This window comes from Urocitellus parryii, unplaced genomic scaffold, assembly GCF_045843805.1.
Source record: "Urocitellus parryii isolate mUroPar1 unplaced genomic scaffold, mUroPar1.hap1 Scaffold_91, whole genome shotgun sequence".
NCBI lineage: Eukaryota > Metazoa > Chordata > Mammalia > Rodentia > Sciuridae > Urocitellus > Urocitellus parryii.
In genome coordinates, this window is record NW_027554225.1 from 725,795 (window position 1) to 732,043 (window position 6,249).

At 41.3% G+C, this 6,249-nt stretch overlaps 1 pseudogene; it reads right to left on the minus strand.

The window, feature by feature from the left end:
* Window positions 1–2,322: 2,322 nt before the first annotated feature.
* Window positions 2,323–3,564, minus strand: LOC144253097 (induced myeloid leukemia cell differentiation protein Mcl-1-like; annotated as a pseudogene).
* Between the last annotated feature and the right edge of the window lie 2,685 nt (window positions 3,565–6,249).

Genomic DNA, 6,249 nt, shown 5'->3' on the forward strand with positions numbered 1-6,249 from the left:
CATCACTTGGGGTATGAGTGTGTGTTTTTTCCTTCCTTATCAACCACCATATTTTTCCTCTTCAGAGTTATAGACTTTATCTCGAACTTCTGTTTGGCACAACTAAATTGTTTTTGAGATTATTCTGCTTCAGTGATGGGTGTGGTTTTGTGGGGTTTTTTGTTTGTTTGTTTTCTTTTTAAAAATTTTATAAAGTTAAATTTGTCACCCCATCTCTCCAGCATTGTTTGAGAACTTAAAAAGAAGCTCTGGAAATTTTTGCCTTATGCATTGATCTTAGAAAGAAAAGTAATTTGGAACCAGAACTCTTTCAGCCAGAAAGAAACAATCTGTAATATTACTAGGTTCAGTGCCCTCATCAGATACTCAGGGCAAACAGAAGCTCAGAGATGTTGGATGTGATTAGTCTAAGCCTACCTTCTGGTTAGTGGGAGAAATTACCAAGTGTCTAGGTAATTAAAACTCAAAACTAGTTTTACCAGCTCCCTATTCATGCATAAAGTCAACATTTTCTAGTATTAATAAAAGAGAGTGCAGAAGTTTTGCAAATGTTAATTTTAACTAATTATAAACATAATCTTTGGAGGGGAAAGCTAACTAATGAAAACTGCTACCCAATACCATTAAGTTTAGAGATTTAATTTTGTTTTTTACAATTTATTTTATTTTTATCAGTATTTCTTTTATTGATGTATGAGGCTTAAACCTGTGTTTGAACAAGCAAGCCTCATAATAGCACCATAGTTAGACTCTAGCCTGCTTTTCCAAGCCATCATTTTACAACTTTTTTTTTTTGAGAGAGAGAGAGAGAGAGAGAGAGAGAGAGAGAGAGAGAGAGAGAGATTGATTTTTAATATCTGTTTTTCATGTTTGGGCGGATACAACATCTTTGTTTGTATGTGGTGCTGAGGATGGAACCCGGGCCACACGCATGCCAGGCAAGTGCTCTACCCCTTGAGCCACGTCCCCAGCCCATCATTTTACAACTTATTAAGCAAACAAGGAATCAAATGTCTTTCATCCACCTAATGTTATCTTTTTATAAACAATGCTAATAAGTCCCACTTGGAACAGCTGAAAATCTTTCAGTAAAAGCTTTAAAGATGAGCTCATTCACTCAGTTTAAATTTTACCAGTTAAATCAGGTCAAACGTAAGGAACTCAAATGATTAGTTGCCTAATCAGATCCTATTATTTTTAAGTCACTAGCCTACTCCCCCACCCCTAAAAACCACCTCTCAAAACTCCACTTAGACTCAATTATTGAAAACCCATACATAACCAAGTGAAAGGATTAATTTTCATTCCACAACTTCTCAATCCCAGGTTTTCAAAGAAAAACCTATCTAAGGAATACTTACCAATACCAGATTGGAAAATTAAAGCCTACATAGTTATAAATCAGATTTGTCCCACTACAACCAGGTTGCATACAACTACAAACTGGTTCTGTATATACTCTAGAACTGACCTGGAGAAAGTTTAGAATAGAAAAGCTGTAAGAAGAAATAGATTCCTAACTACAGAAGTTACAATTTTCAAAATTTAAATTCAAGACTTTTCTCCCTTTGTGTTCACAGAAATATTTTCTCTGTAAAAATACACACATTTTTACAGACAAATACATTTACAAGCTGTTTCTGTCCTAAAAATGAGAATATTCCACATGTGTAACTAAATGAGCCTTAACTCAATTATTCATGGCCATTACTATGCTAATGAGACTCATTCAAATCAAGCCAAAGTAGAACAGGCATAAAAGTCCTGAACACTTGGGTCTTCTATTCAAGAAAATATACCCTGGGAAGCTAATCACAGAGGAAAAGCTTCCCTTCACTGGTGCATAGTAATGAGGCTTCTAGTCATAGCTCAATTACTTGTAGCTTAAGTTATTCTTTACAGATCACTGGCATCTTAGTGCTTCTCTTTTCACACTATGGGAAATTAATGAATTTGGAGGGCATATTTAATGAATTTTATGACTAGCCTGGCTACTGACCACTCTTCTGGTTCTAGACAAGGAAATTAAGTTTTTCGACTAAATCTAACATTCCCCCTCTGTGGCCTCCCAGTTTGCTTGGTGCTGAAAGTGAACTTTGCTTCTTTCATACAGTGAAATCTTCAAGGGGGATTACTTTTCCCATGTATTTATTCTTCTTAGACATAATCCTCTTGCCACTTGCTTTCTGGCTAGGTTGCTAGAGTGACGCTCTTGGAGGTTACAGTCTGGGCAGCTTGAAGTCCAACTTCATAAATACATTTGATCTCACAGAAATTTTGGTGTCTGGAGTTGGTAAACAGTCAACTATTGTACTTACAAGGCTATCTTATTAGATACACCAAACCAGCTCCTACTGAGCAACACTTGCAAAAGCTAGCAGCACATTTCTGGTGCCGCCTTATAGGTCCTTTATGTGGAAGGACTCCACAAACCCATCCCAGCCTCTTTGTTTGACAAGCTAGTCCCATTTTGTCCTTAGGAGCATGTCTGTGATACTTTCTGCTAAGGGTTCAATGCAGCATTCTTGGTTTATGCTCTTCAAGTGTTTGGCCACAAAGGCACCAAAAGAAATGAGAGTCACAATCCTGCCCCAGTTTGTTACTCTGTCACTGAAAACAAGGACAATCACGCGAGACAGACTTTTGACATCATCCTCGTTTTTGATGTCCAGCTTCCGAAACATGCCTGGGGAGAAAAGCACGCACGCCCTCGTGGCCCCTTTGTCTGGGCCGGGCAGAGGTTGCCTGCCCACGCGGGAGGTCGCTCTACACAGGCGCTACCGAGCTGGGGCGGCCACACTCTATTGCCATCCCCCCCTTCCGCGTCTCTGGACAGCACTGCACTTCCAAAAGCACCCGTCCGGCGGCCCCGCAAGGCCCTTAGGTCCGCCCGGCGCCGCCTTACCTTGGAAGGCTGTCTCGTGGTTGCGCTGCACTCCTTCGCTTGATCCGCCGCAGGGTCTCCAGTGCCTTCCTGCTGGCGGCCACCGACCCGCTGGTCGCCGCCAGTCCTCCTCCTCCTCCTCCTCCTCCTCCTCCTCCTCCTCCTCCTCCCCCTCCCCCTCCTCCTCCTCCTCCTCCTCCCCCTCCTCCTCCTCCTCCTCCCCCTCCTCCCCCTCCCCCTCCTCCCCCTCCCCTCCCCCTCCTCCTCCTCCCCCTCCTCCTCCTCCTCCTCCCCCTCCTCCTCCTCCTCCTCCCCCTCCCCCTCCCCCTCCTCCTCCTCCCCCTCCCCCTCCCCCTCCTCCTCCTCCCCCTCCTCCTCCTCCTCCTCCTCCTCCTCCTCCTCCCTCCTCCTCCTCCCCCTCCTCCTCCTCCCCCTCCTCCTCCTCCGGCAGCGGCGTCGAGGGCAGCGTCCTGCGCCTGCGCGGCTGGAGAGCTAGCGTTGGCGCTTCTGCCAGAGAGCGCGCCGGCTTCCCCTCCCCCTGCCTCTTGCTGGGCCTATGCCCCCTTCTCGGCTGCTGATAGCTGTGCTCCTGGCGGGGTGGCGCCACCCCTGGCCCCCAGCCCCGCGCCCCTGCAATAGAGGTTTAGTCCAATGACCTTGTTCCTCTTAAAGCCGAACATCCCAAGCCGCCTCCACTGTGAGACTATGGAGGCTTGGACTGCTCACTCGAAGGAGGTAGAAGTAAGTAGTCTACAATTTATTTTTAACTAGATGTGATAAGAGGCTGAGATACATAATACTATGTGAATATATTCTCACGTAAATAATGAATTCTGGAGAGCTATTAGCATTCTATTGAGAAATTTCACCATTTTGCCTATTGTCTCATTTTAAGCAACAAATTTTATGCGAAAACTTTCTCCATAAATTACAAAATGGGGGACACTAGTTTCACTCCAGGGGAATTACCGTGTTTAGACTGGAATTCTAATTATCAAGGCATTTTTTCATCGATGTAATAAAGAGTAGTGGAAGATTTTTCAATTCTTTGAACCAGACCACATATATATATTAATCTTGATAAATCTGATGTTTTTAATCAAACATTGAACTCATAGAAGCAAATGGTAGAAGGGTGGATGCCAGAGGCTGGAGATTGGGGTGAGGAGCTAGGGAAATGTTGATCGAAGGTACAAAGCTTCATTTACATAGGATAAATAAGTTCAGGAGACCTATTATAGAGATGACTATAAACTAATAATAATGTATAATGGAAAATTTCTAAGAGAATAGATCTTAAATGTTGTCACAACAAAAAAATTGATAACTATATGAGGTAATGTGTACATTAATTAGTTTGATTTAACCATTTCACAATGTATTCATATAGCAAAACAATACATTGTGTACTGCAAATATATGCAATAATTATTTTAAAAATATACCTTAAAATAAATAAAAAAGCCTCCTTAAAAAAAAAAAAACTTTTATTTTATTTATTTTTATATGGTCCTGAGGCTCAAACCTCTCAGACCTCACACATGCTAGGTCTGCGCTCTACCGCTCAGCCACAACCCCAGCCCTGAAATAAGCCTCCTTAAGACTGAAGAACATAACATGAGGCATTTTCTGAGGGCTCTTCCCTGTTTGTGGTGTAGCCCTTTACAGTCTTCTGCTTTCTTTCACACATGGCTTTCAGTGCACCATCCTGAGTAGCAATTAGTGCTAACATATTGTGGATTGCAGGTGGAGGAAATAAGGCCATAGTGTCTCAAGAAGTTTAGAAGATACCAACGCATGTACAGGGTAGCATTGGTTTTGGAGCCAATATGCTTACACTCTGCCCTTGTGTTTCTAATTCTCTGATAAATAATGGAAGTGCTTCTGTCATGCATGGTGATAGGACCCTGATCAAGGAACATGATCAGACCAGAATTTTCAAAAGATTCATCTGGATAGATGGAAGGAGCACTTTCAATGAGTGGTAAGCTGCCCTGAGGCCATCCAATAATAAGTATTTTATGATAAGTAAATATTAGCATATAACATAACTCTATTATATTATTGTAAATAATATAAATTATTGCTAACTAAAAGTAACAACCAAATTCTGAATTTTGAGCCATTCAGTCTTCAAGAACTTAGTAACCTCTGAGAAAATAGTAAGCTTGCTATTTGCTAATAAATGGTGGTTAATATTGTTATTTTACTTGGATTATAAAGAGGGATGGAAATATAGATAATTTGATCTTCAAAATTATTTGTTTATTTTATATCATGTATCAGTGGAATGAGAACTCATGGGGCTTTGGAAGTTCTGTATTTGGTACCATTTTTTGAATAGGCAGTAAGGACCCCTATTCTGGGCTCTGTGTTTTAGTGGGCTCTTTTCTTGTCCACTTCCAGTTGTACCACTCACCAAAGGATGATTTATCTTTGGGATTAATGGACCAGCTGGAGCTCACACCATCCCATTATTTTTAGTAATGGTCTGGGATCCCAGACCTTGACTTTTCAGACCCCTCCAGACTTGTGTCTGCTTCTAGGGTATGTGAATGCTCCCTTCCCGTCTTCCTGCCCACTGATGTTATCTTACCATACAGGTATATATGCTTCTAAGCTTAAGGGAGTGGTCTACAGGCAGCTTTGTATGCATATATGGGGTATACACACGTGAATCTCAATTAACCTCAATTAACTCACCTTTTCTGGGAGTCTTCTTTTATACTCTCATCTCGAGTCCCTCAGATATTTATGATGAGGTCTTGTACATAAAGAAATGTCCTCATTTTACAGATCCTGAATAAATATTGCTTGCATAAAAGGTCCTATTAGTTGTGTGCATTGGAATGGCTCTGACGTTCACATGAACTCCCTCCTAGGGCAAGATGAACACTGGGATGGAATGAGAAAAGGAGGAAGCTAGGGCTTCACACTGCAATCTGGGGGCTGGAGACTAGGGAATGACTCTCTTCCCTGCCAAATACTGATGTGGAATAATAAGGAATCTGTGATTTAATTCAAACATGACCTTCTAGGTTATTATGAAGGTGTATTTTTCAAGTGTGGAGGATAAAATTTATTTTTACTTCCTAGTTATACTTTATAAATGGTGCTACACTAGTAAAGACTTAAAAAGAGGCTCTTGGAAAATAAACAAATATTCAGGCAAAGACCTATTGAGTTCTAGTGTTTGCTATTTATTGTGACCAAAATGCTTCTACTATGATTTTTTTCTCTCTACCATTGACACGTTACTGAATTTGAATTTGGAAAATGATGCATATAAACAGCACTCTTCAGCTTAGAAGACCTGGCTCTAGCCCATCACTATTTACAATTTTATGTATTCATACATGTGGGTG